This window comes from Neofelis nebulosa, chromosome 13 (assembly GCF_028018385.1).
Source record: "Neofelis nebulosa isolate mNeoNeb1 chromosome 13, mNeoNeb1.pri, whole genome shotgun sequence".
NCBI classification, from domain to species: Eukaryota; Metazoa; Chordata; class Mammalia; order Carnivora; family Felidae; genus Neofelis; species Neofelis nebulosa.
In genome coordinates, this window is record NC_080794.1 from 51140070 (window position 1) to 51163493 (window position 23424).

The 23424-nt window shown below is 47.0% G+C and overlaps 1 protein-coding gene across 7 annotated transcripts in view; it reads left to right on the forward strand.

Moving 5' to 3' along the window:
• The first annotated feature begins 3779 nt into the window (after positions 1-3779).
• The window catches only part of WDFY4 (WDFY family member 4), a 297907-nt gene continuing 278262 nt past the window's right edge, over positions 3780-23424 (forward strand). Inside the window, exons 1-2 of one of the 7 annotated variants that reach the window (XM_058696983.1) lie at positions 3824-3982; positions 4300-4536. The gene's annotated coding sequence lies outside the window, so the exon portion shown is untranslated. Of the gene's footprint in view, positions 3983-4299; positions 4537-4569; positions 5146-23424 lie in introns of those variants that run through there. The other 6 variants (XM_058696988.1, XM_058696987.1, XM_058696986.1 and 3 more) reach the window with 6 other exon arrangements.

Consider the following 23424-nt stretch of genomic DNA (forward strand, 5'->3'; position numbering starts at 1 on the left):
CTCCACATCCTCGCCAACACTTGCTGTTTATTGTGTTTTTTATTTTAGTTATTCTGATACACATGAGGTGATAGCTCATTATAGTTTTGATGTGTATTTCCCTGATGATGAGGAATGTTGAGCACCTCTCATGTGTCTGTTGGCCATATGAATGTCTTCTTTGGAGAAATGTCTGTTCATTTTTCTGTCCATTTTTAATTGGATTATTTGTTTTTTGGGTCTTGATTTGTATAAGTTCTTTACATATTTTGGATAGTAACATTTTATTGGATATGTCATTTGCAAATATCTCCTTCCATGCAGTAGGTTGCCTTTTAGTTTTGTTGATTGCTTCCTTTGCTGTGTAGAAGCTCCTAACAGTTTATTTTTACTTTTATTTCCCTTGCCTCAGGAGACATACCTAGAAAAATGTTGCTATGGCCAATGTCAGAAAACTTACTGCCTGTGCTCTCTTTAAGGATGTTTTTTAATGTTTATTTATTTATTTTGAGAGTGAGAGGAAGAGCCGGGGTGGGGCAGAGAGAGAGAGAGAGAATCCAAAGCAGGCTCCATGGTCTCAGTGCAGAGCCTGATGTGGGGCTTGAACTCATGAACAATGAGATCATGACCTGAGGCAAAACCAAGAGGTGGGCGCTTAACCTTCTCTTCAAGGATTTTTATGGTTTCCTGCCACACATTTAGGTCTTTCATCCATTTTGAATTTATTTCTGTGTATAGTGATAGTGGAAGAAAGTGGTCCAGTTTCATTCTTTTGTATGTAGCTGACCAGCGTTCTCAATGCCATTTGTGGAAGAGACTCTTTTTCCACTGGATATTCTTCATTGCAATCTTCTTATATTTTCCATTTATATGCTGAAATGTCCTACCTCGCAATTATTATGACTATCTTTTCCTTTAAGTCCTTGAACATATTTCTAATAGCTGCTTTAAAGTCCTGGGGTGATACTTGCAACATTAGGTTCATCTTGGGGACTGTTCCTATTGATAGTTATTTTTCTCATTATAGGTCACATTTTTCTGTTTCTCCAGATTTCTACTAATTGTAGTTGTATGCCAGAGAATGTGGATGCTACATTGAAGGGATGCTGCATTATGTTTTCTTCCATCAAAGCATCATGAGTTTTGCTCTGGTTGGCAGTTCATTTACTGGAATCTCTTTTTGGTTCTGCCAGGCTTGCTTTTATTATTTGTTAGGGATTTTCTATTTCTTTCTTTTTCTCTTTCTTTTTTTCTTTTCTTTACTTTTTTTTTTTAGAGAGAGAGAGAGAACGCAAGCAGGGGAGAGGAGCAGAGGGAGAGAGAGAAAATTTTAGGCAGGCTCCATGCTTAGTGCAGAGCTAGATGCGGGGCTCGATCTCACAACTGTGAGATCATGACCTGAGCTGAAATCAAGAGTCAGATGCTTAACCGATTGAACCACTCAGAGTCCCCAGGGATTTTCTGTTTCAGTTTTGAGCTTGTTCCTAGTTCATGGCTCCTACTCTTGTGTGCAGTTTTTACTTTTCTGTGTGGCCTTTCTGGAGTATAAGATGAATTCTCAAGATGTGCAGTGAAGTCTTTTCAGTCTGGATGGGATGTAACTAACATTCATAGCACTGCCCAGTCTCCGTTATCTCCATTTAGTTCTCAGCGTTGAGGCAGGTGATCTCTGCTAGGTCTTTTGGAGTCTTACCCCACACATGCACGGGCAAGCCTTGGCCAAGGACACACACAATGAGTTCCCACAAAACACATTCTTCTTAGGACTCTGCCCTGAAAATTCTAGTTCCTTTACTCTTACACATTTTCAGTTCAGGGAGATTACTGCCCCTGGGCCTCCACTTTCCTGCACCTTATCAGAAAGTAGCCATAGGAAGAAAGCCAGGACAACTGTGGGGCTCCCCTGGGTTTCTCTCCCTTCAAGGATCATAGTGTTAGTCAGCCTGCTATTCAATACATGAAAACCGTTGTCTTACACATTTAGAGTTTCTTTCAATGGGAGGGTATGTTCTGTAACAGTTATGTTGTCATAAATGGACGCAGAAGTATAATTGCTATTTTTGGACATTTAAAAAAAATCACAGAATTTCACATCTCCCTTCAATGAAAATACACATCTACATGAGCCGTTCATAGCTGCCCTGGCTGCCCCAGTGTCTGAGCACGGACAGGTTTCTCAATAATAACAACTCATTCTTGTGTAGCTCTTTCTAGTGTTTCAAGACCCACTTGCAAATGTTACTTGATTTGTTCCTTAGCACATCACAGTAGCTTCATGCCACAAATAAGAAACGACGTAAAGATATTCATTGTCTTTGTATACCTGATATTTTCACCTGAGATTTTCAACCCAGGAGCCCAGCCTCTGGCAACCTATCATCTTTAGTTGCCAAAAGCAGGTCTTTCCCTTGGGAAGAGTCTTGTCCCAGCTGCCAAGAAGATGAATGTTTTTTTGCCCATAATGGTGCATACTATATAGCATCACAGATGTTGGAAATAGTAGAACCATTGATTTTAATTTGTCACTTAAAAAAAAGTGGAGCCCATTCTGGCCCAACAAGATGATTCTTGTGCTGCTGCACACACTGTTGAGTGTCTCAGGGTGACCCAAGGTGTCCTGCCTGTGGTTCCATGCTTCCAGCTTCCACCGTAGCTTTCTGGGTACCCGTGGATGGGATGAGAAATGAAAGCTCGAGCAAGGATGCTAGGACCTCTCCGTCCTGCTGGGTAAGGGGCCTGGGGTCAGCGGGGACATGATGCCTGGGTCTACAGCTGGACACGTCTCCTATTTTGGCTGCTGTCTACTGGCAACTTTTCACTGGCAAGAGAGGAGGCTTCGTTATAACTGTGTTTTCATTTTTGGACCAATCCCAGGGCTTTTTTGCCTCCCACAGCAAAGGATGTTGTCTCTTGCTCATAGTTACTTATAAACGGTCATCTGGGTTGTGAACTGAACACGGTGACGAGCTAGCTGATGCTACATGGGGGTGTTATGAAAAGACAATGTGAAATGGCTCAGCCTAATAGACGTACAGGAAAGGGAACTTTTTCTTTTCTTTTTTAAGTTTATTTATTTATTTTAAGAAAGAGAGAACACGAGCAGAGGAGGGGCAGAAAGAGAAGGAGAGAGAGAGAGCTCCAAGTGGGCACAACGCTGTCAGGGCAGAGCCTGACGTCGGGGGGGGGGCGGGGGTGCTCGAACCCATGAACCGAGAGAGCACGGCCTGAGCCAAAATCAAGAGTTGGACCCACGCACCCCAAGGAAAGAGAGTGTTGATGCTGAGTTTCAGAGAACTTCATCCTATTATTTAAAATTGTATTTCAAAAAAAAAATAAAACAAAATAAACTTTTCTTTCATCATCATTAGTGTCACCCACAGTTCACCATCCGACCTTGGAGGACTCCCTGGATCAGTGGTAAAACTCAGGGCTTAGGATGGGGGAGGAAGAAATCCAAGTGAGGAGCTCTCTCCAGGCCTGACAGAGAGGAGACTGATGAACCCAGGCACTGTCCATGGCTGCACTTTAGACACCTCTGTAACCAAATTCACCTAAACACCATTATTATCTGTATTTTACCAAAGGCTCAGAGAGGATAGGTGGGATCAAGAAACAACGGGAAAGTCCAGCTGAATAACACAAGGCTAAATTCTGTATCCACTATTCACTAGCTGTTCCTCTTTGTGCTTGGCCGTGGCCAGCACTGCTTGACCTCTGAGCATACTCCCCTAAGGGGCCTTTCTGCAGGGCCCGAGTCACCCACCAGAACCCAGGCAGTTCTGTCGCCGTCTGGGTAATGGGGACAACAGGCATCTGCTGACTCTTCACTTCTGCTTTCTCCAGGAAATGAGCAGAAACGCAGCTTGAGTGATTCATAGTGAAACGCTGTTGGAGACTAACAATGCTGGCCGAGCCCTCTTCCCCCAGGCCTGAGGGGCTGTGGCCCAGTATGGGGGCACCCATGCCACCTGAATTCTGCAGGCCTTGACCGCCACACCTCTGGGTAGGTGACCTTGCTCTCGGCCACACCGGGCCAGGCCGGAGATGGGCATGGAGGTCCTGTCGGTCAGGGTGGGGTCTACTGGCCGCCTGCTGGAAAGCTCAGCATTGGAACACTTGTGACTGCCGGTGCCTGATCTGGGTGTGTGGATGTGGGAGAAGAGGCGAGCTGATAAGCAGGAAGTGTGTGGTGGCGGGGGTGGGGGAGGGGGGCGCGGTGCAGGGGCATTCTGATGCCAGGGTCTGCTGGGGTGTCTGTCACTGTTGGAGTGTGCTGAGCCAGGCTGGGCTCCAGCTCCATTCCTCATCCTCTGACCGCAGGTCAAGCCCTTTCTCACGGTTCTGCTAAGGAAGGTGACCCGCCACCCCAGGGGCAGGCTGGATGTGAGCCTGTCTGTGCTAATTCCCAGGGATGGGGAAGGGCGGCTGACCGTGAGACTCCTCTGCCCGGCCCCCTGCACAGGCCTCTGAAGGGTGCTGAGAATTGTGGGTCACTCCAGCCTGGTCACCAAGAGAGCTAGCTTTGTCCTGGTCCTGTGGTCACTCCCCGGGGGTCTGGTAAGTAGGTGCCTCTTCCGGCCTCCCTCTCCTCATGTGAATTACCACATCAAACCTTAGAAACAGCAACTGATTAAGCCGGACCACCTGGCTCACAGAGAATTTGCTTTTCTCTCCTCCTGAAATCAGACCTTACAGAACACTGAACCAATCCTTTGTCCCAGCTTCTGGGAAGCCAGGAGGAGCTAATGCAGCAACTAAGGATTTCATGTATTACTCTTTCCAAGGAAGCTTCGATGCTGACATGATTTTCTGCATAATCATCCATTTAATTATTTGAGAGATTTCAAGAAATACTTATGGAGAGCCATTTCCTGCCAGGCACTGTTAAAGGCATCAGGGCCAGTGGACGGGGGCAGTTGTACTTGGCGTGATGGGCTGAAGTGGGATGGAATGCAGAGGCCTGGGAGTAGGGGGTCAGGAGGCCCAGAATGTGCATGCCTTCTGGGTGGAGACCTGAAGGAAGGGAGAGTCTGAGCTCTGTGGTTTTTGAGAAATATTTTTGGCAGGGGAATGGAGAAAGGACGTCAAAGTGCAGTGCAGGGGGCCTGGTGGAGGCCAGTGGGGCAGAGAGCCGTGAGGGGCAGGCCAGGCGACTCAGCCAGAGAGGTAAGGACGGCCTTCCTGTTCAGTGTGAGGTCCTGGGCTGTACTCCCTTAGACTTAGTGAGTTTCTACATGTTGAGTTTATAGAAAAGAAAATTCAGAAACAGTGTATAGGGTATGAGAAGTATCACCTAAGTGTGTTCTTTCAAGATCATCAGCATCAGGGGCGTCTGGGTGGCTCAGTCGGTTAAGTGTCTGACTCTCAATTTCGGCTCAGGTCATGATCTCACGGTTCGTGGGTTCAGGCCCCATATCAGGCTCTGGGCTGACAGTGTGGACCCTGCTTGGGATTCTCTCTCCTTCTCTCTGCTTTTCTCTGTGCTCTTCTCTCTGTCTCAAAGTAAATAAATACACGTAAAAAAAATAAAAAAAAAATAGCATCAGCATCTTTGAGGTCCTTCACAGGCTTGTCCTTTCTCTCTTATCAGAGAACGTGGTTTCCCAGATTTCAGGGCTTGTTGTTCCCTTGCTTTTCTCTATCGTTTTAGCTCATATATTTAAATTGCTAAATACGTGTTAGTTTTGCATGTTTTTGAACTTTGCAAATAGGAATTAAATATTTTTTTAAGACTTGCCTCGCTTGCTCCCAATTTTGTTTCTGGAATTCCTTCATATTATTCTGTTCTATATAAATATATCTCAATATACTTCCCCAAGTTAATGCTGATGAGCACTTGGAATTTTTTTTTTTTTGTTTTTTGTTTTTTGTTTTTTGTTTTTGGTTTTGTTTTTCTATCACAAGCTGCTAGGCACTCAGGATTTGTGAGTACTGCTAGGGCTCTGCTTGTACGTATATCCCAGAGTATGTGTGCAAGACTTCCCTAAGGCATGTCCCCTAAAAGTAGAATTGGTGGGTCATGGATTTTACATACCTTCACCCTTACTGGATGATACCAGAATGCTTTCTAAACCAATTGCTTCATTTTACCCACCCATGAGCAATATGTTAAAGTTTCTGTTGTTCCCACATCTTCACCAGCATCTGATATGGCTGGAGTTTTAATTTTTGCCAATCTAGTGAAAATAAAAATCCATCTGTGTTTTTTTATTTTATTTACTTACTTAATTAATTAATTAATTTATTTTTAAATCCATCTGTGTTTTTAATTTGCACTTCCTGAATTACTAAGGTTGGGCATCTCTTTATATGCCTACTGGCCATTCTGGATTCCTTTTCATGTTCAGATCTTTCGCCCACTTCTCTTTGGAGCCATCTGTATTCTACCCTGTTGATTTTCCATAATTTAATACATATCTGGATATTAATCCTTTGTTGTAAATGTATATTGTAAATATTTTTCCATTGCTTGTGCCTTGTCTCCATACATTCTTTGCAATTTCTATTACTGACCAAATTCCTTAATTTCAAATGAGCTTCATTTATCCATATGTTCTTTTATGATATACATGTGTGCTATCTAAGAAATTTGCCTCCGTCACGAAGTCATAAAATTACTCTTACATTTTTTTTTATAATTTTGCCTTTCACATTTAAGTGTTTTGTCCCATCAAAAATGATTTTTACATTTTGTTTTGTTTTTTTCCCATATGGGTAACCAAGAGTCTTTAGCTCTATTAATTAAAAGGCCATTCTTTAGTCACTGATCTACACCAGCTCCGTTATAAATCAAGTTGTCATGTATATGCAGGTCTGTTTCTGGGCTCTCTGTTCTGTCCATTTGTTGATCCCTTTGCCAATACTATATGATATGATTAACTCTAGGCTTACAATGAATTTTGATATCTGAAAAGAGTCTTGTTATTTTTTTTCTTCTCCTTCCATTCTGTCTTGACATTCTTGGTACATTCTTTCTTCACATGATTTTACAAACAGTTTATCAGATTCAACAAAAAAGCTATGTTCAGGATTGGTTGAAAATACCATTCAGAGAGATACAATATCTTTATGAAAATGACGCTTCCAATTCATGAACATGGTTTGTATGCTCATTTGTTTAGATGACAAATAGTCTTTAGAATATTTGAATAAAATTTTCTTTAAAATACTTGATAAAATTTTATAACTTTCTTTATAAAATAGTGCATATTTTGTCTAGAGTTATTCCTAAGTGGTGTATATATTTTTCTATCATTTTAATGGTGACTAAAAATACATATTTTTGACTCACTGATGTATGCTTGCATTTTAAAGAAGAATCCTTTTAGCTGCTTTATGGGCAGCAAAGGAACAAGCAAGACAATCTGTTACATGGCTGTTGTACTAATTCAGGCTCGAGGTATTGGTGGCTCCCCCCAAAGGGATAGTAGAGATAATGAGAGGTGGTCGGAGTGGTGAGTTCTGGATACTTTTTGAGTGTGGGATTTGATGATATTTTAAGTGTAGTGTGTGGGATAGAGAAGTTGAAGATGACTCGAGGGCAATAGGGAGAATGGAATTGTCAGATCTTGAGCTAGGTCAGGGGCAGAAGGAACATATTTACAAGGTGGCAGTTATTCCAGAATATAGGTTTGAACAAATAAAAGTGGAGATGTGTATTAGACGTCAAGTGGAGAAATGAAGTCTTGGCACCCCCTGTCCCCGTCTGACCTTCATAGTTGAAAAGCAAGACAGCTTGGTCTTCTTGGGGTTCTAGGGGAGATATCTTGCGCAGGAGGGAAAGAAGGAAGGATGAGCCCCTCAGAGTTCTTGAGTCACACTCTAGAACTTTTTAGAATTTATTTATTTACATTTATTTATTAATTTACCAGTGGGGACTTGCCTTTGTTGTCTCCATTTCTTATGCAAACCATCAAAATGCGTGGGCATTTTGCACCTGTAATGATGTTTCCAAGGCAACACTCCAAAGCCCTTGGCTGATGGCCCCATTTGAAGCATCTGCACACCTGTTAGAAGCTTAAGTCTCTAAGTCTAGATCCGTGCAACCCAATACAGAAGCTTCTAATCATATCTGAGATATGGTCAGTCTGAACTGAGATGGGCTGTAAGTTTAGTATGTACATCAGGTATCAAAGATGTTACAAATAACAAAAAGAAATGGGAAATATTTACTTAATACTTAAAAATATTGATTGCATATTGAAATGATATTATTTTGGATATATTGGATTAAATAAAATATATTTTAAAAGTATATTTGAATAAATGGCTTAATTATGCTCTTTACTTTTACTTTTTAAATGTGGCCACCAAGACTATTTTACATTACACATGTGGCTTGAATATGTGGCTGGCTTTGTATTTCTTCTGGGCAGTGCCCTTCAGAGGTACTTCGTGTTTTACGGCCAGAGGCTTTTGTGGGAAACACAGTTCAAGAAGGATGGAAGTTAGAGAAGTGAAAAGCTACTTGGCCCAGATAATCCAGGGAGAAAGGAAGGATGAAGGGTAAGAAGAATAGATTTCGTACTTACAGTAAACCAGACACTGGGCAGAGCACTGGAATTAGTCCCATATTTCATCCCCCAAGTGAGATCAGTTTCATTACTCCCATTTTACAGATGGGAAAATGGAAGCTCAGAGGTCCCTCCCTCTCAGACAGTAAGAGACTCAGCTGAGATTTGAATTGAAAGCCCTTGCTCTTTGGGACACCTGGGTGGCTCAGTCAGTTAAGCGTCTGACTTCAGCTCAGGTCATGATCTCACAGTTCGTGGGTTCGAGACCCGCATCCGGCTCTGTGCTGACAGCTCAGAGCCTGGAGCCTACTTCAGATTCCGTGTCTCCCTCTCTCTCTCTCTGCCCCTTCTCTGCCCCTTCCCTGCTAGTTCTCTGTCTCTCTCTCTCTCTCAAAAAAAAAAAAAAAAATTAAAAATAAAGCCCTTGCACTTTGTTTTTTTTTTTTTTTCAACTTTTTTTATTTATTTTTGGGACAGAGAGAGACAGAGCATGAATGGGGGAGGGGCAGAGAGAGAGGGAGACACAGAATCGGAAACAGGCTCCAGGCTCCGAGCCATCAGCCCAGAGCCCGACGCGGGGCTCGAACTCACGGACCGCGAGATCGTGACCTGGCTGAAGTCGGACGCTTAACCAACCGACTGCGCCACCCAGGCGCCAAGCCCTTGCACTTTGAATTAGGCACCACCCTCACTGTGAACTGAGGAAACACTTCTGGTAAGGAATAGTGAACTTTGGGCAGAAGTGTGAAAACTGCTCTTCCCCATTTGCAAATGATTCACAGCAAACAAAAAGATTGCCTGGGAATCCTTTTTATCCCAGCATTGCCTATAACAATGGGCTCAGGGCATTCCATTATTAGGGAATGAAGAGAGTCAATTACGGGCAATCCACCGAGAGCATGATTCTTGGTCATTAAACGGATAATTTAAGGGTAAAGGCAACACAGACTATGTTTATGATATGATGATGGACAACTGATACAATGAAAATGTCTATACATCAGTTATAAATAAAATATGCTTCCAAGTGAAATATAGTATGCAAAAAAGAGGAAATACTTGTTGAGTCTTGTGTTTTTAACATAATAATAATAAGAAAATTGCCCAAGTAGCACCCGGATAACAGTTTAAAGGATAGGCACAAAATATAAAGAGATAGGCAAAGATGAATAAAAGTATGTACACATGAAGAAACTGTGTTATGAGGTTGGTCAGAGCCTATCAGGACTTAGTGAGGTCCGAGCATGCTACAGTGATCCCCCACAGGCTTCCTCCTACGACTCTTTTTGGGTGTGGACCAGATCAAGGAGCGAGGGGCCCCAAGTGCAGAAAGCAGCTGGCTGGGACATGCATGTACTAAGGGCAGGGCGCAACCACCCTGCAGCTCTGTTTCTGTGTTTCTGCCCAAATAATGCATTTCTTTTACTGGGGTGGGGCTGGGGGGTCGTCCCGCCTCCTCCACAGGTGCCTGAGGCTCCTATTTTCTGCAATGCATCCAGCGCATGCGCAGCAACTGCCCTGGTGGGGGTGGGGAAGGACCGCCACCTCTTTGAAGAAGGCGAAGGGTGAGAAGAGAGCCAGGAGATGCGGATGGGCCAAAGTCCTGATAATGAAACGGAAAAAACCAAACAAAGCAGGGGCAGCACTCTGCAATCAGAATACAGAATCTTGTAAGTTTTAGCTTTTCCTTTCACATACCTCCAGGAAACATTTAATTCTGTAAATTAATGGAGGGGGGCGGGCAGGTACCTCTGAGAATGATTCCGCTGCTGCATGGGGGAAGGGATCTCTCTCAGAATCTCGCATCTAAAATATCACCTTGGTTCCGAGAAATACTTCTTCCCTTGCACAATTTGAAGTGTCTGAATAGTCTCAGTTTTGACCTGTGTATTTAATGTGATGAATCCCTCCCTCTCAAAGTAATTACATAATTACTGGTCCTACCAGCATTTTATAGCTGGTGGAAACTTAGAATTGAGGAAATGCAGGAATGAGAAAGGTAAAGCGTATTCAAGAGTAATGATCTCACAAGGAAGAAAGTGAGGGGTGCCGTGGTTACTACAGGCAGCAGGTAATGATAAATTTGAGAATTCCCAAGTGCTCACTTTTATTCTGCTTGAGTCCACACACCGTGTCTGTGCACTTTCACTCCTGGGCTCCTCCTTCCACCTGCACCCGGAGATGATCATAACCCCGAACACCGGGGTGTAATTACTAAATGAGATCTTGTAGTAGGGATGTAGCATTGATGGATGCAAAGTGTTGTGACTACTTTTTAATCACAGGATGGCTGGGTGGTGGCAGGAGTTTGGAAGTTGGAGAGAAGGGGGTTATTTCTTGGTTGGGGCAAGGAAGAAATGCCTGGCCAAGGAAGCATGGAAGGTGGCAAGATTGGGTTATGTGGAGCTGAGGGAGGGGCATCCCAGGGAGAGACTCCTGAGTAAAGGCAAAGGATCAGATGATGAGTGAACAGTTCATTTGGCCAGACCTCATTGGGAGTGCAGTGGGCAATCAGTCAAGGAAGGATGTTGGGACATATCATTGAGGGCCAAGAGCTTGAGAGTGTTCCTTGAGAACATGAGGAACCACTGAACACAGTTGAGCAAGGGACTGATGTGATGGGGCTGTGCTCCTCAGTCTGACACTGTGGGGTAAGTGGGAGACGTTGGGGAGACCAGAGGCAGAGAGGCCTGCCATGGCAAGGTGGGAAGAGAGACGAAGCAGCAGTGGGCTCACCCTCCCAGAGCCATTTTCCCATTTCCTGTGCATGTAGAAGAATTAGGTCTAGGTAAGAAATTATTCCTGACACGTCCGGAAATTCACTAGCTTGTAGGAGACTCGTTCTGGTTACACACGTATCCGGGTCTCAAAAGAGAAATGTGAAGGCTCTGAACATGAAACTAATTTGAAAAGTAAACCTTCATCGGTGGACAGACCCTTAAGGAGCATTATTCCAGGTGCTTTATGTGACAGGTGGGGAAGTCAGTCACAGAGGGGCCTAACACCCCTGCTTCCTGACTGCCAGTAATGCATTTCCTCTGCATTTTGGTGAAGAAACAGCACAGGACAAAGTTGCATCTGAAAACGTCTCTTTTTTGCATGAGCCTAGAAGCAGAGTTTTCTGGATCCAGATCTGCCTAGCATGATAGAGGACAGGGAGCCCAAGACAACTAGTAAGTTTCTTTACGGGTGATGTGGGCAGTTTGTGCTCTTGCTTTTTTTGTGATTTTTTTTTTGATCTACAAGAATTAAAAATTAATTCTTTAGTATACTAATGAGTTCCACGAGAATTAGGAGATGCTTAATTCCTCCCAAGTCAGGAATGCACACTTCCATATACGTTTACAAGTTTAAATAGCGATTTTTGTATTTATTTTCTAACCAAAGTATGCTTGAAATTAAAAAAAAATTTTTAATGTTTATTTATTTTTTGAGAGAGAGAGGCAGAGCTTGAGCAAGGGAGGGGCAGAGAAAGAGGGAGACACAGAATCTGAAACAGGCTCCAGGCTCTGAGCTGTCGGCACAGAGCTGGACGCGGGCCTCAAATTCACAAACCAGAAGATCATGACCTGAGCTGAAGTCAGACGCTTAACCAACTGAACCACCCAGGGGCCCCCCTTTTTATACTTGAAATTCAATGAGCTAAACAGAAGGGTTGTGTGAGCTAACCATTCCTGGAAAAGTTTTCATCTCTCGAACGTTAACAAGTGGTCTGAGAAGTATAAAGGGTGCTACAAAGTCCCTGGTCGTTTCACTCCTCCCAAGAAATTGGACGATGAAGAATGGGATGGGGGCAGCCTAGCATCTGGAGGCCTTGACCCAGCCCCTCCCGGAGATGTGATCTCTACCCTGTTCCCACCCCCTCCTCCTTGCGGTGGTACAAAACCACTAGCGGTCCAACATCACCTCTCCCATCCTGTTGTGTGTCCTTCCTCAGGGAGCAGTTCTCTCTAACCTGTCTACAGGCTTATTTCTCCTCCACTCAGGCTCCTTCTCCAAAGCCCTGGCTTCTGTGACATCTCTCCTACCACCTGCTACCCTCCCCCTCCCCCTTCTCACCTCGAATTGCCAGCTCCTTTCCTCTGCCCCCTTCACTCTGGGTTCCTGCTATAAAGGGTGCATTGCAGGCATTGAATTGTGGCATCCCTTTACCTGCCCCCACCCCCTTCCTCAGGCTGTGAGCACCTGGGGGGAGGGACTGAGCCCTCTGGGCAGGCCCAGCATCTAGCAGGGGGTCACATTACAGGGTCCATATCACTCTCTGCTGAGAACCCCACGGCGACTCCCAGGATAACTGCATGGAACATGACAAGGGCATTACTGGCGTTCCTTTTGCCACACACACCCTTCCCCATCCTTGCTCCCTGTGCTCCAGACTCTTTGAATCTCTACTGTCTTCCCCGAACATGCATGCTGCCCGGGGTGCTTGGCTTCCGGAGCACCAACTCCTCATCTCTCAGTGCCCGTCGTGGGGACCATCTTTTCTGAGAAGTCTTCCCAGACCATCACGACCCTCTCCAGACTGGGCCAGGAGCCTCTGCTGTGCCCCACAGCCAGGCACCTCCCTGTCCAGCACCTACCCCACTCTGTCTGTTTCCTTGCTGTTCTTCTGCACCCCTGAGTGTGAGCTGTCAGGTCTAGGGTGTGGACCAGGGACAGTTCCGCTCCTTGCATGTTTGCTAATCAAACATCCCACCCCACAGAGAAAGCTGTAGAGAGCCGCAGTTCTGGTGGCTTAGCCTGGAAGGTGAGTGTTTAATGCTGGGCGTGCTGCTGGTGGCAGCCCAGGAGTGGCTGGCTGGCTGGTGTCCACCTTGTGCCCGGGCTAATCAACCGTTGGCCTTGTGGTTCCCAGAGATCAGCTTTTACCTGGGGGGATGGTGAGACCACAGGGTCCTGTTCTATGAGCTGGGGCCACACGGCAGACCTGGCCCCAGACCTCCTTGGACGAGGGATCAGCAACACCTTTGCAAGTCCAGCCAGGGGACTCCTACTAGAGTTTCCAGCTGGTGCCCAAGGTACCCCCAAGATATATTCTTACCATCGTTGATGACTGTGTCAAGCCAACCTGGATTGGTGGAAGGGGATGAAGAGCTTTGAAGTCAGAAAAGTCTGGGTTTGCCCTTCTGATGTTTATTCTGATTCTGATGCTTGTTAGCAGTTTGATTTCAGATAAGCTAGCTATTTTCTCTGAATGTCAATTTCTCTGCATCTTGCTTTCCCCATCTATGTAATGGGAATAATCATACCTACCTTATAAGTTTTCTAAGATTAGAGAGCATCACTGATAACTGCCAGCAGATGCTCGTTCAGTTACGGTCATTTGTACTTAAGCAACACTACCCTATGTTTTAGTGGGCAGCGAGCCACAGATTCGCTCCCACGATGGAGCGACTCCCGATTATGGGGGCTGGGCTTCTTGTCACCTGTGCTGTCACTGGCCCATGCCTTTGTGCAGACAGTGACAGCTCAGTTACAGCTAAGCTTTGAGGATCTGGCCAGGGGAACTGCTCCCTGGCCATTTTTGGCAATGTGGAAGTCAGTACACATAGTGAGATACAGAACCAGGGACCCTCCTGCAGGACACGGCAGGTTCCTATATTCTGTTGCTGTTGCCAAAACCGCAGAGGTGTGTGCTAACCAGGAGGGCTTGGACTGGAATCAGAAAAAGGAAGTGTTGAGGGCCGTGGCAGGTGCAACCTGCCCAGTTCCTGTCAATCAGGGTCTCCATCTTAGTCTTCAGGGGGAATTTCTCAACTTCTGGAAATAACCGAGGCATTTGAGGCAGGATGTAGAGCCCTGGGCTCTGCTGTTCTCTGCTTGTGGGCACTCTCAGCCCTTGGCTGATGGAGGAGGTGGGACCCTTGTTAACTGGAGAGGGCTTGGGGCAGCAGGTGGCTGCTGGTCCTTGCACTGGAAGTGGATGTCAAGGCTCAAGGAACCTCCAACACCACTTGTTTCCGTGCGCCTCCCACCACCCTGTGTCCCCCTCCCCCACATTTCCCCCCCCCCACACTCCTGCCATTGCCCACAGGGATCCTCATCACAGGAGGAGTCCCTCTGCACATGCTCTTGTACTTGCCCTGGAGCCGGCTCTTGGGGACAGCGCTCCTGCTTCTGGTCCCCATTCTTTATCTTCAAGATGGCCAGCTCCCCACCTCTGGCCCTGTCTCTGTGCTCTCCAGGATGAACCCCAAGGCCTCGATTTAACTCACTTAGTGTCCTGCTGTCCATTCAAACCAGTGCCTTGTTGTGAGAAAACCTGAGATTGGACACACTCAGCAGACAAGCAAGGAGGGGGTGGTACAGAAGGGAAACCAGGTCTAGGGTGGGGGCAGCTTGCCCTGGCCACAGGGCTGGACCCTCAGAAGTGACTGAGGTCCCAGAGCACACCCACGGAGGACTATTTGGATGTAGGCTTCTCCAGGAAGTGCAGGCAGATTTTAGGAACCTCAAGGCAGCAACACACAGAATGGGAGTGGGTGCACAGGGCAAGAGGAACAGACACTTTGCACACATCTAGCCTGCGCTGGAGGTGATCTTACGTGTGTTCACTTGCTTAACTCTTTTATTTTCTTAATTCATTTCTTTCTTTCTTTCTTTCTTTTTTTTTATAAATGTTCATTCATTTTTGAGAGAGAGAGAAAGAGAAAGAGAATGAGCGTTGAAGGGGCAGAGAGATGGGGACAGAGGATCCGAAGCAGGCTGTGGGCTGACAGCAGTGAACCTGATGTGGGACTTGAACTCGTGAACTGTGAGATCATGATCTGAGCTGAAGCTGGACGCTCAGTCGACCAAGCCACCCAGGTGTCCCTTCCAACAGCCTTGTAAGAAGATATCGTTCCCGTTGTACAGATGCAGGCATCGAGGCTCTGTGACTGTAAGTCACTAAGGCCGAAAGTTCGGGAGAGGTAGAGCTAGGATTTGAATCAGATTTGTCCGATGCTGCTCTGGGTCTGCCTGTGGAGCTGGGTAGGGATGGAGGGAGATAGGTCCAGCCTAGAAGTCTAGGTTCAGGGTGGTGATGTTATCTTACTAGGGAATCAAGGCTGCCGTACAGCCAGACTTAGAGGCCCCATTCCCAGACATCCTGAGCTGGCCTGCTGGGGGCCCTGGAACTCTTGGCACCCGCCCAGCTCATGGTTAGCCCAGGAGCTGCTGTCTGGCCTCCACGCACAGCTCTGGGAGGCTTTCACGATGTTCTCCTCCAGTGGCTTGCGACAGCTTCCCAGGCCTGTCACCTCTCCTGGGGATGCGTCGAAATCACCTGAAACCTTATAGAAAGCACGCTTGCCTGGGGCCCACGCAGACCAACGAAGTGGCCATCTCCGGGGAGCAAGTCCCCCTAGGTGGTTCTGGTGTGCAGCCTGGGCTGGTGAGGACTGCTCCCTTTCTAAACTCATCGAGCAGTTCTCCATCCCTTCAGATGATCTCAGACGTCCCTTTGCCTCTGTGTTTCCAAAGTGATCCTTCTAACCAGAGTGGTCCTCACCTACACCTGGGGTCTACGTTAGCCTCCTGGCTCTCCCTGCTTCTCGTTTCTCCCTGTTCTGGGCCTGGCTTCGCGCCAGGCAGGAATAACATTTCCAAAATGTGTTTACTGTGTTGTTCTCCTCTTCCAAACCTTCAAGATCTGCTCATTATCTAGAACAGTATGTCTGTGCTGGCCCATTCTCCTGGTCCTCATGACTCAGCTGCACCGTGGTTTCCCGTAATGCCCGCAGTCACGCTTCTCCCCTCCAGAGAGCCTGTCTGCTTGCACTGGTCTTGTTTCCTGCTCACGATCCTGTTCCAGCCTTTAGCTGCTCTTGGTTTGTGCAGATCAGGCGGGGATGTTAGCGAAGCCCCCTTTGAACAGCATCCTCAGGGGGACTTCCCAGTTCCACATGTTACCGACGACCTCTTTCTCCTGGAGGGCCCATGGTTCACGGTTACGTATCCGGTCCTTGTTGAGTTTGTTCTCAGCTGCAGAGACAAGTTGGAGGGGCACATCTTTTACCCATCCTCTCCCCACCCCCCAAATCTGGCTCCTCCTTGCTTCTAAGAAGGTACAGCCCAATGCTGTGCCTGCCCCACAGGACATGCTCAGCAAATCCTGATGAATTCAAGGTATGCAGGAAAGGCTGTCTGGTGGGGGGTTCTGTGGGACTTTATTCAACACTGTCATGCTGCTAAGCTGCTTTATTTTACCCAGAATAATGTCCTCAAGGTGTATTTATGTTGTAGCATAGATCCAAATTTCCCTCCTTTTGGAGGCTGACAAATACTCCATTGTACAGATGGACCACATTTGCCTTATCTGGTCATCTACTGACGGACAGTTGGGTTGTTTCCAGCTTTTTGCTCTTGTGAGTAATCATGTTTTACACGTGGGTATACAAATATCTATTGATGCTCTGCTTTCAACTCTTTTGGGGCATCTTTTTACTTTTTTTTTTTTTTAACGTTTATTCATTTTTGAGAAACAGAGAGAGACAGAGCATGAGCGGGGAAGGGGCAGAGAGAGAGGGAGACACAGAATCTGAAGCAGGCTCCAGGCTCTGAGCTGTCAGCACAGAGCCTGATGCGGAGCTTGAACTTGGGAATGGCGAGATCTTTTTGTTTGCTGTGAATCATTTGCAAAGATGAATTTTTTTTTTAAATGTTTATTTATTTTTGAGACAGAGAGAGACAGAGCATGAACGCGGGAGGGTCAGAGAGAGAGGGGACACAGAATCTGAAGCAGGCTCCAGGCTCTGAGCTGTCAGCACAGAGCCCGACGTGGGGCTCGAACTCAGACTGCGAGATCATGACCTGAGCCGAAGTTGGACACTCAACCGACTGAACCACCCAGGTGCCCCGATCTTTTTACTTTTTATAGTTGGCCCACCTTGACTATTAGTTCAGCCAATTTGACAAAATTATCATTAAAAATACAGTTTTTTTTAAATAGGGACGACTGCGTGGCTCAGTTGGTTAAGCGTCTGACTCTTGATTTCAACTCAGGTCGTGATCTCACTGTTTGTGGGATTGAGCCTCATGTTGGGCTCTGCGCTGACAGCGTGGAGCCTGCTTGGGATTCTCTCTCTCTCTCTCTCTCTCTCTCTGCCCCTCCCCCACTCGTTCACGTGCATCCGCACCTTCTCTCCCCAAATGAATAAATGCACTTAAAAAAAATTTGGTGGGCAAGTGGATGGGAACTTATGGCGTAGTCTCCATACTTGGCCAACATGGGAGCGCCCCTGAGTGAGCTCTATCTGTGTGCGGCTGGTGTTCATGGGAACTTGAATCCTGTCCCCACCTTGTGACATCCCGAGGAAGGAGGTGGTATGGTTAGGGAGAAGGGTGGGGGCTTTGGAGCCAGCCATACAACACTTGCAAGGTGGCCACCTGGGGAAGCAACCAAACCTCTCTGCATCTGGCTTTCAGCTGTAAACTACTGCCTTGCTCTTTGCTCCCTCAAGGGCTGTTTTTGGGAAGAGAAGGTGAGGTGATACAGAGATAAAAGGTAGGGCCGTGAAGAAGTAGGTGGTCAGAGAGGTGAGGTATTACCGTGATGAAGTGTATAGCTATCTCCCCGTTGCACTGGATATAACCACGGGGGACGGACTGAGACCTCCACCGCCTCTCCTTCTAGATTCTTCTGTGAGTCCTCTTTCCACCTCAGAATGTATTTTTTGTAAGCCAGGTTTATTGAGGCGTAATTTACGTACAAAACGTGTTACCCTCTTTAGTGTGGCCTTTCTCGTGTGATTGTATGGTGAGAAACGGGGAGACCACCTCTATCTTGAATTTTATCGTAGCCGCTCTTTGTCACAGGTCTGAGCTGCTCCACAGAAGGCACTGAGTCCCAGGCTTCCCTGTGACCTGCCCGGTTGGAGAGTGGCTCCACATACCTTCCTGCCCCGTTTCCCCCGGAATGGCTTCCTGACATCTTAGCTCCAAGGGCTGCTAAATCACAGCTTTACGTCCTGAGCTTTTACCTGTTGGCAAATCACTTCACAGAAGGTCAGGGATGAAACAGTCAACCGAATGTTGGTTTCGCAGCCCCTAGTCCTCACCAATGCGGCTGATTCTCCGGGCTTCAGCACACAGCTGCAGGCCGGAGGCCCTGGGTGCTCTGCTTCTGACACATTACAAAGCAGAGCTCTGACAATGTCATGTTCTGCAGGGTGGGTGGGCTGGGAGCGAGGATGGGCAGCGATACCCATCTGAGGGGGCCCACGTGGCCCACTCCCAGCCCTGGGAATCCCTCCCTCTACTGTCACTGCCGACTCATCGTCTACTCCCCCTACACGGACAGGGGAATCTCTCCCCTGCACCCCCCACCCGCCACACGCAACCGCAGGCCCTTAGCCCCCTCAGTGCCTCTCCATCCGTTCGGCACTGACTCATTGCCCTACATCTCTTCTGCGGTCAATGCATCGAGGCCAGAGGGTGGAACTGAGACCGCCGGGGCCATTTCAATGAGGAGACACCTAGTTTCAGAGAAGGGAAGTAACTCGGTTAAGGCACCACAGCAGCCCAGCTGCCCTGTGACTCCCATCTCAGCCCTAAGGCTCCCCTTCGGCTTGGGGGCTGTATGAGTGGGCAGGTTCCTGCCCAGTGCCTCTCTCTTGCTGCCTCGTGCAGGCTGCAGGAAAGCAAGGCCTCTGGTCTGCCTGGTGGGGCAGGGGAAGAAACATGACTAAACTGTGCTTTGCGTCACATGCCGCGAGCCCGACCCAGACGGGGAAACAGCTCACTGGCAGAGAGGGGGCCTTGTTGTTCCTGGAGTCCCCCGAGGCCCCCTACCCCCACAGCTTCCAGTCCTCTGGTTCTGCCAAAGCTATCTTTCCCTTTACCTCACTCCATCCCCACCCCTGCCCTGCCTGCCCCTGCAAACTCCCACCTCTCCGAGAAATCTTTATAGGGTGGCAAGTCTTCCCTCAGCCTGGGTTACCTGCCAAGCAGTTGTCCAAGCCCTTCTGTCTACCCAGGGCCTCAAACCAGCCCTCGTTTGAGTATCACCTCTGGTGAGCATTGCTGTCTGCTGACCCAGGATGGACTCTGCTTTGGCCCCTGACTGACAACAGGGCCCTGGAGAGGTCACTTCTCTGCTCTGAGCCTTGGAAGCAGCTACAGATGAAGGCTGATAGCTTTGACCTTGCTGGAAAGCAGGAAGATTCCATGAATTGGTGCAGGTAAATGTCTGCACCAAGGAGGCACCAATAAATGCCCATCTACCCTCCACCATCCTAGAGAAGACATGTGCCAACACTGACTTAATCCCGGTACCCCTGGAGGGGTCCTGTTACTGTCCCTTTTTATAAATGAGGACACAGGCACGGATGGGTTTCATCACTAGGTTTAAGCCCGTTGATTCACACTGGAGAGGCCTGGTTCCGGAGTCTGTGCTCGTGGCCACTATGCTGCATGTATGAGAATAGAATCCATGGAAGTTTGAGCCTTGAAGTGGTGTTTGTTTATTTTTCTGTTGCTTTTTGGGAAAAATGCCCCCAGCTCCCATTCCCATAGGGTGAGGCCAGGGAGGTGGGGTCAGGCATCTGCTGGGTTGGAACCTATTTCTTTTTGAAATTTTGATATTTGTTCCTCATGGAGTTTTTGGCATTAATTTTGACTTTTAAAGATACTTCACTAAAGCGTTATTTTTCGTGGCTGAGATTTTTGACATCCCTTACATCTTGGGACTGAAGTAGGTATCTTACTTGCCTCACTAATCCCAGCCCTCCAGTGCACCTCCCCCCAGCTTAGCCTGTTTTGCCCTGGATAAGAAAGTGTTAGCACCTTCTTACAAGAAGGCACTTTTGATAATGAAGTGGCTTAGAATGATTTCTTCTTGCCCATTCTTCGCGTAGCCCCGAGAGGTCAGTTACGCCTTGTGATTTTCCTTTTGCAAATAAAACTGAAGTAGGTCTAGGGTGATGAGCAGAACCGAGAGGGGGGATGGCTACAGCTTGACATGTAAGTTAGACAACTTCTCCGTGGGATTTCATGGATCCTCATTTGTCAGAGATTCTTGTTTTTAAAGCCTCTCTATTCAGGGAAAAACGATTCAAGTGTTTCACTTCCGTAAATATGGCTTCTTAATTTCAGAGGAAACCTGAAGGGGTTTCTGATATCTCCCCTGGACATCCAGCTACTTTCCTCAGGGCCACACTTTCACCTTATCTTGTCACCTGCCTGTTCTGAAAATGTGGCGTGGCTGCAAGCCTACCGAGGCGTGTTATTGAATGACTCTATTAGTAGCACCTGGTAGGTGTGACTGCAAAATGTGATGGAGGCAACACTTATCTTGGCTCTATCAGCCATCCCATGCATTGGGGTGTCTGTGCTGGCTCTGTTGGGGATGGAGAGAGTGGTTTGGACACAGGGACGGTCCAAGTCTGGGGGAAATTCAAGTAGAGATCTTGGAGCGAGGGGGGAAAAAACTTGTTTTGAAGAGGAGTCTAAACTACAGACAGAAAGATCCGGGTGCCGTCAGCATATAGGTTCATTCATTCGTTCGTTCATTCATACAGTAACATTTGATTGAGCGTCTATGCTGTGCCAACCCCCGACATAGGTCCAGTGACTTCCTTCAGAGCTAGCATGCAGTGCCTATGTGGCTCTCAGGGGAGTAGCTTGAGGGAACTCAAGAAATGAGGACACTTGGCATCTGACTCCAGAAAACCACTGTAGGGGCCCCTGAAGGAGACTGAGCACCAACCAGACAGAAAGAGGACAGCAGAATATGTGGGGGGATGCAACACAGAAGCCATTGCTTTTGTGTGTGTGCACAAGTCAGCACCGTTGCTTTTTAACCTACCAAATGAGCAGGAATTAAAAAGCGATAAGTGAAGAAGAGTGAACTCCTTTTCGTAATTTTTTAAAATGTTTATTTTTGAGAGAGACCGAGTGTGAGTGGGGAAGGGGCAGAGAGAGATCAGGAGGTACAGAATCTGAAACAGGCTCCAGGCTCAGAGCTGTCAGCACAGAGCCCGATGTGGGGCTCGAACTCGGGAATGGCGAGATCATGACTTGGGCTGAAGTCGGACGCCTAACAGACTGAGCCACCCAGGCACCCCAGGAAGTGTGAACTCTGTTACATTCTTGGTCAGAGGACTATACATTGATGCAAGTGTTGAAGGAGAAGTGGCTTGGAAATACGTGTCAAGGTACAGCTATTTATATTCTAGGAATTTCAGAATGTATTAAATCTATTATTTGTTCATGGCTATAAGAAAGACTTAGACACAAGGCCTATCATTATAGTGTGTTTATAGTAGCGAATAATTTGAAACTACTTAAACAGCTACGTGTAGGGGATTAATTAAATGAATAACCAGCATGACTCCACTGCCACACCGTAAGCTGTTCAAAATGAAGATGGGGCCCCTGGGTGGCTCAGTCGGTTAAGCATCCAACTCTTGATTTCAACTCAGGTCACGATCTCAGTTTCGGGAGTTTGAGCCCCACTTTGGGCTCTGTGCTGATGGTGTGGAGCCTGCTTGAGAGTCTCCCTCTCTCTCTGCCCCTCCTCTTCTTGCACCCTCTCTGTCTTTCTCAAAAATAAATAATAAATAAAAACAAAATGAAGATGTGGAGGACCTTCGGCAACACGAAGATTCATGATACGTTTTTGTGACAAACAAAATTCTAAACTAACTCATCAGAAAAATGGATTGCAAGAAGATATTTGTGATTTGTAAAACCAACAAGGGACAAGTTTCTTGACTATACTCCCTCCAAGCAACAAGAAAAAGACAGGCAAGGAAAAATAAGCAAAGGTTATGAATAGTCAGTTCACAGAAGAGGAGCTGCCAATAGCTAAGAGGCATCTGAGATGCTCAGACTCCTTAGAGAAATGCAAATTAAAATAACAAAGAGGGATCGCTTTACTTCAATCAGATTGGCAAACATTAGAGCACGGGTAATTGGGGAGATGGTAGAGGAGCCTGTGGGGGAAGTGTGGTCTGGTGCCAGCTTTCTGGAAGCATCTTAGTTCATGGCATTCAGTTGAATGAAACAGGTGTGTACCCTTGACTCCTGCCCCCAAGTCCATATGCAGAGCCAGTCACATCCAGCCCCATGAAGGGCCCTTCATGGCATATCCAGAACGAAATTGAGTGCACTGTAGGAAGTCATGGGCAATCTGGCCATGACTGTGGAGCGACACATCAAAGAGGCATGCGAAGCCCACTTTGTAACATGGGGCAGCAGTTAGAAGGGATGCAGCTGACAGACACATGCTAGGTCTGAAGGTGCAACTTCAACTGAGTGAAAAAGTGAGCTGCAGAAAAGATGCAGAAAGTCATTCAGGGAACTTGAAATGCCTGTATTCAGAAATCATATCACCTGTGTCTTGTTTTGTTTTTAATGTTTATTTTTGAGAGAGACAGAGAGAGAGAGACAGAGTGCAAGTTGAGGAGGGGCAGAGAGAGAGGGAGACACAGAATCCGAAGCAGGCTCCAGGCTCCAAGCTGTCAGCCCAGAGCCTGACGTGGGGCTCAAACCCACGAACTGTGAGATCATGACCTGAGCCAAAGTTGGGCACTTGATAGACTGAGCCACCCGCCCCACCTATGTCATGTTTTATAAAGATCTGTGTTGTTAAACAGGTGGGGTGGGCGGGATGGGGAAGAAGGGAATGTGAGTGGGGAAAGGAGGGCTAAGGAAGAAGTGAATAAACTGACAAAGCCAGCCAGGAACGTGGTCCAGGTCAGGGAAGACTGTGCTGGAATGTGCGGCACCCCACCACCTGTCCCCGAGGGTCAACCCAACAAAGGAAACAAAACTCCTACCAAGCCCCAGCTAACCAACCATCAAAAGCAAAAAGTATAAATAAAAAGTTTGCTTCAACAATATTAGGGAGCATGTTTTTTTTTTTTTAAGTTTATTTATTTTGAGAGATAGAGTGTACAAGCAGAGAAGGGGAATAGAGAGAGGGAGGGAGGGAGAGAGAGAGAGAGAG